The sequence below is a fragment of the Gouania willdenowi genome, chromosome 21 (genome assembly GCF_900634775.1).
Source record: "Gouania willdenowi chromosome 21, fGouWil2.1, whole genome shotgun sequence".
In the NCBI taxonomy this organism is placed as follows: Eukaryota; Metazoa; Chordata; class Actinopteri; order Blenniiformes; family Gobiesocidae; genus Gouania; species Gouania willdenowi.
Genome location: NC_041064.1, coordinates 2437052 through 2449565, shown reverse-complemented (window position 1 = coordinate 2449565; position 12514 = coordinate 2437052).

Sequence of the window (12514 nt, the reverse complement as noted above, 5' to 3'; positions counted from 1 at the left end):
TTCATATGTTTCTGCTGGAAAGTGTTAATTCAATTCAATTCAACTTTATTTGTATAGCACGATTTACAACAAATGATAAAATTCATAATAAAAAAACCCCCCATGAACATGTATTTAGCCATCTAACATCTAACTTCTGCTTAGAAGAGGCTTTAGTGCTCAGATGTGTTCAAATACGTCTGCTTTACAGATACGTTGGATACAGACACACACGTAATAACAGCAATGTTTATCTTTTCTGTTGTGCAGTTTCAGTGAAATAACCCAAACATTTTTGGCCGAAAATGGTTGAAAAGTGTATTTTTGGCCAACAATTTTCAATGTATCACTAATTTTTTCCATGTAATGATGAGTTTATGAAGTAGCGTCAGGGTCGGCATGGGCCGAAGTATGCCTCCACCAGGCCAGATCTGGCTCGGTGGCTGCTAACTGGGGTTCGTGCGTCAGTTTTCTTTTATGTCCTTTAGACGAAACAATAACAAGGAACTTATTGTGTGCTCACATAAATGAATTACACAAAAGTGGAGTAGTGGATGATGGTAGATTCTAAGAAGCCACCACAACGTGACAGACCAAAAGTCATACTATTTATACAAGACTTCACACCAAACACATTTATATTCAGCAGAACAAAGCTGGAGGAGGTGTGGAAGCTTCACCCAGATGACTCTCTCTATCATGAGTCAAACTTGCCTCCAACCTGTAATTCTTTGATTCATCGTGAGCATTGTTATGCAGCCATAGGCAGCTCTGGTTTATTTCTGTGATTATTGGTGCACGGAGAGCGAGCGAGCGTTCCCAGTATAATCACACTGGTTCCCTAATGGTTGGAGGTGCTAATGGAGGCTCTGGTGCCTGATATACAGCCTGACTTGCTCTGTGATAACGCTGGGCCCTAATGTTATGCTGCTTTGGTCTCCTGAGACGATATTAAGTGTTGGGAATGTCAACCGGCAGAGCAAACGCTCATAACTTCAGTTAATTAGCCTATAGCCACTTATTGCTGCTAGATGTGGGGCCAGGATTGTGCTGAGTCAGGGAAAAACAGGCTTGATGCAGGTGTGGGAATAATGTGAGTACTTTGGTGAAAAAGGCTGAACTTCTTTAGTGCAGTGGTTCTCAATCATTTCAGCCTGCAACCACCAAAATAAAGGTCCCAGAGAGCAGGGACCCCCACTGTAGCTGAAGGTGGTTGAACACAAACATGAACATTGAAGAACAGTCATGTGGAGACAGGATCATCTATAAGGGGGAATAAAGGGGAGAGATTTTTGGGGTCCATCCATAAAGTCAGTAAAATGATGGTCCATTGTTCTATGAATCTGTGATAACCACATTTATTTATTCATCTGAATAATATCCACTGTTATCCAGGAACGTTTATTATTACTATAGTCATCTTAAAGATGGAAATCATTGTTTTAAGGAAGAAGGTTCAAAGTGACCAAAAATGGTGGAAAAAGATGGTAAAAAAGGATTTTAAAAACCATAGTAATTGGTTAAAAGTTGAAAGTTAGAGTGGACAAAAACAGTGTCAATATTGGAACAATTAGTTTAAACTGGCAAATAATGGGCATGAAATATGGTAAAAAGATGGTTTTTATGAACCCTGAGTCTGAAATCTATATCTATCTATCTATCTATCTATCTATCTATCTATCTATCTATCTATCTATCTATGGGTCAACATGTGTGACATTTGGTGGAGAAGTTCCGAAAACGTCTTGAAAGTTGAAAAAATATACAGAAAAACTGATAAAAGGGTTAAAAAGTGTCAATATTGAAACAATCAGAAGAAACAATTCATTTAAACTGGCAAATAATGGGCATGACAAATGGTGAATGTGGTTAAATTAGCCAAAATATGCATGAAATATGACAATAATGAGTCAACATTAAGTAGGAAAAAGGTGGAAAGGGTTTTAAAGTGCTGAAAATGTCTTATAGGTGGAAAAAATGTGCAGAAAAGGTGTTGAAATTTGATGAAGAGTTAATTAAAATAGATGTAATGGAGCAAAAATGCATTAAAAGGAGTAACAATTTGACAAGAAAAAGTGACAAAAACAGGTTAAAATATGACAAGTTTGGTGTAGTTGCAAAAAGCAAAAATGGGCTCAAATGGTAAAAATATTTCTAGTTTCTTGAAGGCGACCCCCTCCCAGTGTCTTGCAACACCAAATGGGGCCCTAAACCCAAGGTTGAGAACCCCTGCTTTAGTGTGATGCGACCAAAAGGAAAACGGATACTTAGCTTCAGCTTTTATGCATAAAAAGCCCTGGTCTGATGTAGTAACGTTGTAGTAGAACTTTGCCTCTGACCACTCTACACTGACCATCAATCACTGGGAAGGGCCATTCATCACGCGGCCCCCCCGGTCTGCCCCCCCTGTGACACACAAACGTTTTTCCAATTTAAAATGTGATATAGATGGAGCACTGCGTCCCACTGCAGCTGCTATTGTTATCACTTTATGTTCACTTTAGCTTTGGTTCTCATTCAACATGGATCGACTATTTAAGCTTGTAAATAAAGTCCTGACGTTGTTTTTCAACGTCTCGCTTTCTAAAAGAAGTGTTGGTTCTTACGTTTGTTCTCACTGGGTTTGAGATGCAGACCAAAACATCCAGAAATCAATTCATCTAAAAAAACATGTGAAGTCTTACTGTTTTTCTTTGTTCAGACATTTTCAACCTTCAAGCATTTGCTAATGCTAATGCTAACACCCTTAGCTTTGAATGATGTTGTTCTTGTTGATCAACGAGTTCAAGGATTTCACTTCTGCACCGATTACCATCGCTGCCGACTGGAAATGAAGAATTAAAGCTCTGAATGTTATGAAAGACAAAAAAAACCAAAGAAGCGTACAGATGTTTGGTTTATTTACAGACTGAAAGAAGAATAACTTTTACTTTTAAAGCAGAAGGTCAATGGTTACAGTTTCAATAGAATTTAATACAACTTGTCATGATGTGTACATTCTTTCCTGATTAATGTTATTACAGATAGGAAACACAGCCTAAATCTGTCTTAGTCAAATCAAAGAACCAGCTTTTATTTTAGACACCGTTATGTTGTCTCATTTGCATGAATCTCTCACTTTACGTAACTCCAGTAATTTTGCTGCTAAACAGCCCACTCCTCCCAGACAATTGATAGCTAGCATAGACGTCCCACACAACCTCAGTTTAGACCAGAGGTGTCAAACATGCGGCCTGGGGGCCAGAACCAGGGCCACTAGCTGGAGTTTCCTAACACAAAAACGCGACCATAGTTGCTTAAATCGCGAGTGATGAATCGCTTGAACCTCGTCACGCATTTTGCTCGCTTTATCTATCCCAGTGACGTGACGACCGGGGAAGTGACTTAAGGAGAAACTCGTTGCTGATAGGATGTCGTGAAACAGTGTCACTCAAAGTACCTTGAAAAGTTCAAAACTTCAGATCGTACGATTGAGCCGCTGGAATTGCGTGAATCACATTTCTTAATGTTGCATCATTAACATTGATTTTGGATGTAATCACAGTCACTTCCTGTGTAAATGCACCTTAAGAGTACAGTAGTCCCCCGCTATAACGCGGTTCACCTTTCACGGCCTCAGTGTTTCGTGGATTTTTTTACAGTGCAATTTTGCATGCATTTTTTAACAGTGTATGAACATGCATTGTGTTCTGCATCCTGATTGGCTAATGCTGCGTTCACCCACCAGCGACACATCCAACTCGGTGAGTTTCACTACCTGCTGAAGTGAGGAGCTGTGCTCTTTTTTCTCCTCTCATAAACATAAACCACCAGTGAAAAAAGCCGGTGTGATTAGCGGCTAATGCTATGCAAGCTCAGTGCTACAGAGACAACTTTTACCTGCTACTACCACCTCCTCGCTGATTCTCCTCCACGCCTAATCCTTCCTAGTCCTGGTTATAAGGGGCGTGTCCTACAGCTCCAGGTGGTCACACACAGCTTCTACTCCATGGTTGAATGTGTGAACAGACCAGTGTACGTGTTGACGGCCTGACGTCATCGTCAACAAAGAAAGTCTAATCGCTAGCAGTGTGACTCTGAAGTGCTGTATGTTTGAAAACAGGTTTATGTTTTAAAATCTACGAAGGTTTGAACTTTGAGTTTAAACGAGAAAAATGTTCATTCCTGCCTGAGAAAAGTCTTAAAACATGTATAACAACTGTAAAAAATAAAGCTGACTACTTCGCGGATTTCACCTATTGCGGGTTATTTTTAGAACGTAACCCCCGCGATAAACGAGGGACTACTGTTGTAGGAACACATACTGTACGTTTGAAATTTGACCACAGGGGGGCACACTTTTACCGTGAGACAATGTTTTTTGTTATAAGTACGGTTCTGTTGGTAATATATCTTGCTATGTTAGATAAAAGGAGGAACGCTATTGTTGAAATTGCAGTTATTTAATTAAAATTTTTGGTTTTCTTCAAATAATTTAAACAAAATGTCAATATCCTAATGAAGTATCAATATTTCTTTGAACTAAAACAAATACATACATTTAGGGTTGCACTGTATGTGACTCCTAGTGGTTTCAACTACTGTGGTTTCAGGTCCAACTATCTCAGCTCAACACAACCAGGATAAGAAGATTTTAAAGGAAAATACATTTCTAACTTATGGAGTAGAAAATGAAAATTTCTAATTTCTGATCCTCCTTTACTTCATCTCCAGCTCTGCGAGGGAACCAGTCCATGTCAAAGCCTCAAAGCTAAGGATTTTAACGGTGTTTTTAATTCCCTCTTTGTGTCTCAGAGCTCCTGTTTTTTACGTCTCTGGATCTTCTTTGGTTTGAATAAAGCATCAGAATCATCTACACACTACTTCACATTTACACAGACATTTTCCACGAGTCGATGTTAACATCACATAACTTTATTCATCCTGAGGGCAATTTCCGTCGACAGTTTTCTATTAAAGCAATTATAAGACGTGAGGGAGTAGTTCATACTGAGCTGAAGCTGAAATGCTGACTCGTTGATATGCTGACGTTTCTGCGTCTGTAAGTTGATTTTTATTGTGTTTACCGTCTGTTTCATTACATTTTAGGATGATTACCTTCACAATAATGAATCTGCTTCTCGCCTTGAAAAAGCCCTTTTGTAACTGAATGTTGTCACTTATGTAAAGAAGAAAAAATAATATCTCATATGTCTTCAACCCTAATGACTTAAATCACACATTCTATACCTCTCTGTAATCCTAAGAAACTCAGCTAAAACTGTAGCTAATCCACGTTCAGAACTAAAGACCACAGCACACACACATCAGGTCATTTTGTTCAAAGAGGGAAAACTCAACAACTCCGCAAACTCTGGTTTTCTCACTGTGTGAGTCACAAAATAAACACAAAGCTCTTTAACAAGAGCTGAATCCACTGATATACAGGTCAGCTATATTATATAATCTGAAAATACACAGCGAAAAAGTCAGCAATGATGACAAATGGTGTCTTATCTTTGTTGTTTCTTATCAAAAGTTGCTCCAATGTGCATAAAACTCCATATTTTGATAAATCCAAATCGTGTAATCAGATACATACCACCGTTACAGACATACAGGAATTTCTCAGTTGAGAAATCCGTCCAATGAGCGCATAGCACTCGTGCTTAAAAGAGGTGGTCCCTCCTTTATCCAGCTCTGATTGGCCAGGGCTAAAGCCACTCCCATTATGTTTAGTATCACCAATTTCTGCAGGCTCTGAGCTTTATAATGCAGTGTCAAACATTCTGATTGGTCAAAGTATTGCTGAATAACACCCATGCGTAACAGCATCAAAGAGTGGAACCATAGCCTTATGCACGGCACAGCAGAAACCTGAATAAAAATGGATATGTGATCATTTCAAGCCAAATTGCTACATCTAGTGGTCAAACATAAGACTAATAATGATTGGAATCAATTTGACTGACATATTACAGTTACACACTTCTTTCCAAACTTGTGGAAAACTTTGACACAGTTGTGACAAAGTCGGCGTATGCCTGAAATTTTTTGTAGAAAAACGTGTATCTTTGGCCTATTGTTTATTATCATCACCAAAGTTGCTGTAGTTGATGTCCATACATTAGTTCAATTATTTCTGCTTTTATAGCCTTCGATAATGAGAATTGGCTTTATACTTGATGTCAATCTATAGTTTTTTTGTTTTTTTTGGCGGACTACAGATTTCTGTATGTAAAACGTGATTTATTGTAATATATTTCCAAAATGTCACATCATCTGTAACCACTAAGGGTCCTACTTCAATCTGAAAAAAAAAAAAGATTGCCATGTCTGTCGTGTAGAAGCTTAAAAAAAATGTGATTTGTTAAGGTATTTGATTTTTGGAGAAAAGAGGCATGGGGTAGAAGAGGTTAATGTTCACCACATGGATTGAGATTCTTTGAGCTGCAGAAGCTTCTGAAAAAGCTCAGCGAATCAACCAATGCAGACGATAATGATGTCAGTGGACAGCCCCATCGTACAAACCTAAGCTCAGCATCTCATCACAGATGGATCCACCGTCTCCTCTCTGGTGAGGACACGAGCCACGGGTCGGGATCAAACCCACTGAAAATCACTGGAGCAAAGACGGAAGAGTTCACATGTATTTATTGACAAGAGCCTGGAGCGCTGGTTAGTCTGAGGAACATTGGAGTCGGCAGTCCGAGCTTTTTCAAACGGGCTCAAATGTCACAACTCTGAGTGTGTGTGTGTGTTTGTGTGTGTGTCCAGGCTTCATCACGGCCCACTGACCACACTCAGTTTTATTCCCTGCCTTAAATATCAGCTGCTAAGGTGTGCACAAAACGTTACCATCCAGATTTTCTTACGTGGGAAATTGTTTGTATGAAAAAAGAAAATTTATGGACCAACTAAATTGGATTGTTCACAACTAAATGAGTTAGAAATTAGGTTAATAAGTTAGATTAACTCAATAGATTTAAGTCACATGAATCAATGTTTTACAACAGCGAATCAGGGCCAAACTAAGAAGAGATGTGAGCGCTACGAGATTAAAGTCGTAAATTTTCGAGAATAAAATCGTAATTTTATGAGAAAAAACCTGTATCTTAAAAAAGCCAAACCCTTTGGTTGCTAGTACAGTACACTATAGCATTATGACACCACTCTGCTTCTATTGCATCATCAACATTCCTTTTTGCAGTAACCTTAAAATTGAATTTTCTGAAAACACAATTTTAAGTTGGCAGAAAATATAAAACTGAACCAAACCTGGCTTTTTATAGAATTTTTTCTTTAGAAATTCTAGAGAAGGTGGAGGTCTCATTTTGTGCACTGCATCATATAAAAACTGATTGATTTGGTTTCACTCAAATGAATGAAACTGACTCAAAACTTAAAGTTACTTACTACTGCTGAAATACCATTTCTTAGAATGTATACTAAGCTTATAATGATTATTATTATAATTATTATTATTATTATTATTAATAATCTGCCTGATCACTATAAATTATGGGTGTTTTAGCAACGATTTGATTCATAGATGATATTTGTGAATTTAGAACAATTTGATCCAAATTGATTCAATAAGTGAGTGAAATAAATACCTGGATACTGGACAGTACAGGTGAGCTTTACTAGAGTCCTTTACATAAACAAACACTTAAACAACATTTAATGACAAATGTATTTACATTTTATTTGAATAAAGTCAGAGTTTAAATGAACAGGATGTTAACTTTTCTGCTCTTATTTTCAATAATCACTAGGTTTTCAATAAAAATACATATTAGGTTTACCTGACTCTTCTGATTGTTTTTATACATCAAAATAATACAATATTAATATCAACAATGATGTGTTCAGGTTAAATGGTTGATGGTTATCATGAGGTTTCTGCAGAGCTAACGCTAATGAGCTAATGCTAACGCTACATGGTGGTGGACACAGTGAACCACAGCTTGAGAATATCTCCATCTGTGATAAAGACAAAATGTTTCACAAACTGGACCCAAAAGTGGTTCCATCCATTTCTCTGTAGTTGTCTGCTGGGGGCGTGGCCATGACATCACACACACTAACATCTTTATTAATAAAACACATCCATATAAAGTCTGCTGTGTTAAAATCACATCAGTTATTTTCTTGTATCGATTCAATCGATTGATTTCCTTTTAAAACAGTTTTAGATCGACATGTGTCATCAGGAAGGACAGCTAGCCGAGCACAGATCGATGTAGTTGGATCGTAGGAAAACGGATTTATTGATCTAATGAATTAATCGTTAATTCAAATGTATGTTTTACATGAGATTGGAGCGCAGCGACCAACATATTTATGAGCAAACGACTTTGTCCGTTCGTTCCGTTAGCTCGTCTGCTAACGGTTCCACTCTCTTCGTGTCTAATTCACTTTTTGCACCGCGAGCCACAAACTAATGTAGTGCTCTTGGTCTTTTCTTTCCCACACATTTGTGCTCTCACAGAAACCTGCGGGTTCATTACTAATTCAGTTTGACAGCTGACAGTAACAAACTTGAGATGAACTTCCAGCCTGGAGCAGCTGTCACACACACACACACACACACACACACACACACACACACACACACACACACACACACACACACTGTCAAAATAAAGTTACTTTAGGCACTCGCTGAAACTTTTTCACTCCTCGTTCTGTAAAACAAACATAAACGTGAGACATGACGATGCTTTATACACTTGTTAGCTCTTAATTCCCTTCACATGATCAACCCTCAGGACACCTTTAAAAAAACGACACTCTTTGAACTCAGGTACCAAAACGGTACCAAAACGGTACCAAAACGGTTCCCTTCATGAAACTGTCGTAAAAATGTTGTATATTATGTTTTCCCACTTTTTTCTCATTTCTATTGTTTCAACAACTTCAGACCTAACCGTCAATATAAAGTTGTCATTATATTTCTATATTTTTTATGTTTTAATGCCCTTTCTGTCATGAAAAACACCATGTTTTAATGAGAAAATACAAAATATGCATTTAAAAAATAAGGTGCAAAGTGGAACATTTAGTATGAAGTTATTACAAACTTGACTTTATCAATATTTGATAAAAAAAACATTGATTTTGAGGCATTATTATTTTTAGAGCTATGAGTATTTTTGGAACAAAAAAACCTACAGTATTTAAGCTTTGGTACCAAAATGGTAACCTTTATAAAAATATCATCAAAATTCATATTTATATATATATATATTTTTCCCACTGTTTTCACATCATGAAATTCCTGTATTTTGAAGGTAGATGCTTAGAAAAAACACTGTTATACGTTAGAAAGACGAGGCTCTATCTTGATCGATAAAAAACATAAACAAAGTTAATTTTGGCTTTTGTTATTCGACTTTTTTGATGTTTTTTTAATCACTGCTGAGGTCAACAGACAGTTTTTGTTTCCACTAAACCCGAACGTTCAAAATAATTAAGTAGCTTATATTCAAAGTTAAATAAAAAAAAGTAATTATAACTTAGTCATGTCAAGTTGGTGCATTTGTTTATAAATAAGCATAACTACATTTTTTTAATTCTGGCAAATTATAGCAATAATTTGCCTTAATTTTTTGGAGTTCTGGTAACTTATTTGGGTTTACAGTGTGTACTGAAAATGTAATGCTTTGATAAATCTTGGACTGGCAATATGTTTATCTAAATATATTCATAAAAATATCCTTGTATTTGCTTTCTGTTATCTCTCAGCATTTAAAAGTTCACGATAAACACAAATCCATGTGATTTATGGACTTTTCCAACCACTAAATGCACCTTCAGTGAGAGTGCACGTTTGTAGCTTGTAGATAATACACATTAAATGATATAAAAACACGTGGATTGAACAAAAGCCAAGTCTGTTGGACGTCGCCTGAATAAACGCTAACAGTGAAGCTCTATTAGGCTAAACAAGGTTCTACATGTCCCCCAAAAGCCAGGAAGTGGCCTCCTAATGGGTCACTAATGTCTTTATTGGATTACTCCAACGTCTCCGATTCCAGCGTGTCATGACGGCACAGTTCTTCAGGGTTTGATGGAATTGAGACGTTTTAAATCCCACAGGCTTCCAGCAGCTGCATTTAAAGATGTCCAAATCCCATGTTTATTCACGTCTCATAAAGTAGTGTTTTGTTTCTTTATTTTTGTTCTTATGAAGCAGGAAATCTGCTCTTTCATGCTACAAAGACACATGAAGCCACTTGTGGAGAAGTAAACATGGGTAGATGTTACTGTGGTATTTTACATGTATCATCTTTCAGAAACAAGTGCTGAAAATAAATGTGATTATTAAAAATGTTGGTAGGAATAAATGGGAAGAATGAAATAAATTACAGTTCACTCAGTCTTTAAGCTGTGGTTCTCAACCTTGGGTTCAGATGCCCTGCACAAAACTAAGAATATTTTTTGAGCAATTGAGGCACATTTTTGCTTATTTTTACCCTACACCAAACTTTCCACATTTTAACCTATTTTCATCACTTTTTGTGCTCCTTTTATTGCACTTTTGATAAATTACTTCCATTTTTGCCACTTCAAATACAATTTTAATGCCTTTTTGCACATTTTTTTTCCACTTTAAATATATTTTGGGCACTTATAAACCCTTTCCACCACTTTTCCACCCAATGTCGCATATATGCCAGTTTAAACTAATTGTTCCAATATTGACACTTTTTCTGTCTGTTTTTGTCCACTCTAATTTGCAACTTTAAACCCATTTTTGTGGCTTTTAAAATCCCATTTTACCACCTTTTCCATCATTTTTGGTCACTTTTAACCCATTTCATTTCTGATTAAAACAAGGATTTACATCTTTAAGATGACTATATACTATGGAGCAAATAATAATAAACAAATAATGTTTTTGAACAATTCAAGCCCATTTTTGTTTATTTTTACAATTTTTTCTGCAACTGCACCAAACTTGCCATATTTTAACCTATTTTCATCACTCTTTTTGTCATATTTATGCTTCTTTTAAGACATTTTTGCCACATTACTCCAATTTCTGTCACTTCTCCATCAAATTTCAATGGCCTTTGTGACATATTAACACTTATAAACCCTTTCCACCACTTTTCTACCTAACGTCACAAATGTTGACCCATTAATGTCACTTTTAACCTGTTTTCACTATTATTCAAAGAAATTATGTTTTAAAACCACATTGATTTTCATTAGGCTCCTTCTTGCTTGTGCATGTGCTTCCATAAAGGATTATTATGATTTGCCCATTTTTCACACGGCCCTGGAGGGTGGGAGCTCTAACCTGCAGAAGTACGGAAGCAATTACTGTGCAAATAACGCAGATGGTGCAACAAACAAAGCACTTAAGAAAATGGTTTTTCCATTAGATGGACACTTTGGTCTCTTTAAGGAGCTTGGCTTCCTTATCAAGGGTGTGCATTAACATGTTTGTGTCCATACGTGTGGAGGTTCTGCATGTGACCCATTTCTAACCTTCATTATGATGTTTGATAGAACTTTTCCTCATGCAAGGTTAGCTCACGCTGGACCTTGTTTGATGTTTTTATTCACACTAACATGAGTGAACACCTCCATCCCGTCTGCTCGCACCCACACGCTCTGCTTTAATGTATGAGGAATGGATTTTTAGAGTGGCTGGTTGAGTAGGCCTGTCACACCCAGGGGAGTTGGTTAGTGATGCTAATTGACAATGCTAATGGTGGGGCGCTGCCCTTTGCGTTTGGAATGCCAAACACTGTTGTTACTTGTTACTCACCCACCTCTACATTAGAATACTCACTTAATTCAGAATAAATCCAATTTATACAGGAGCTGACATTGTTTGTTCACTTCAAGTCGTGCTTTGGAAACTTGTTTTTAAAGTTTTATGACCAACGATTAGTGTCTTACTAAAGGTAACAGAAGGACATAATCTGGGTTTCCATTATCCTTGGAAAAATCTAAATAGTTCACTAAAAACTGGAAAACACCTCATTTTGAAAAAAAAAAAAACACTCAAATATTGTGTTTTTTTAAGTTTCTACACTTTTATGAGGAGATTTTTCAGGCGTTTCTATGTTGAAATGTATCACAAAAGTGCAAAGAAAACACTATTTCCACAATTACACATCACAGGACAAAATGTACCTGGTCACATGACCACTTCCCTCTGAGAAAACATGGTGTGGTACATGTGAACAGAAGAGGAGACCCAGACATTTCTTAGACTTGATAATGATTAGAGCCACATTAGACGTGAAACAACCTTTGAATGTAGAGTGTTCTAAGGAGGTTCGTCTTGCAGAGAAGTCTCACGGGATGAGATTTCACCAGAATTGCCAGGCTCCTCCCCCAAAACAACCTTCAATGGAAACACCTTCAAACACACATTAGACTTTGTTGAAACTTTAGAAATATCGCTTTTATTTTGTGAAAAACTGTAATGGAAACACAGCTAGAGAGTCAAGCTCTTTGCTGATGATACCTTTGTGTTCATTTGTGTTAAAAACAACAAGGTTTGAGAGCACTTAAGCAATTAGCTGTGTTT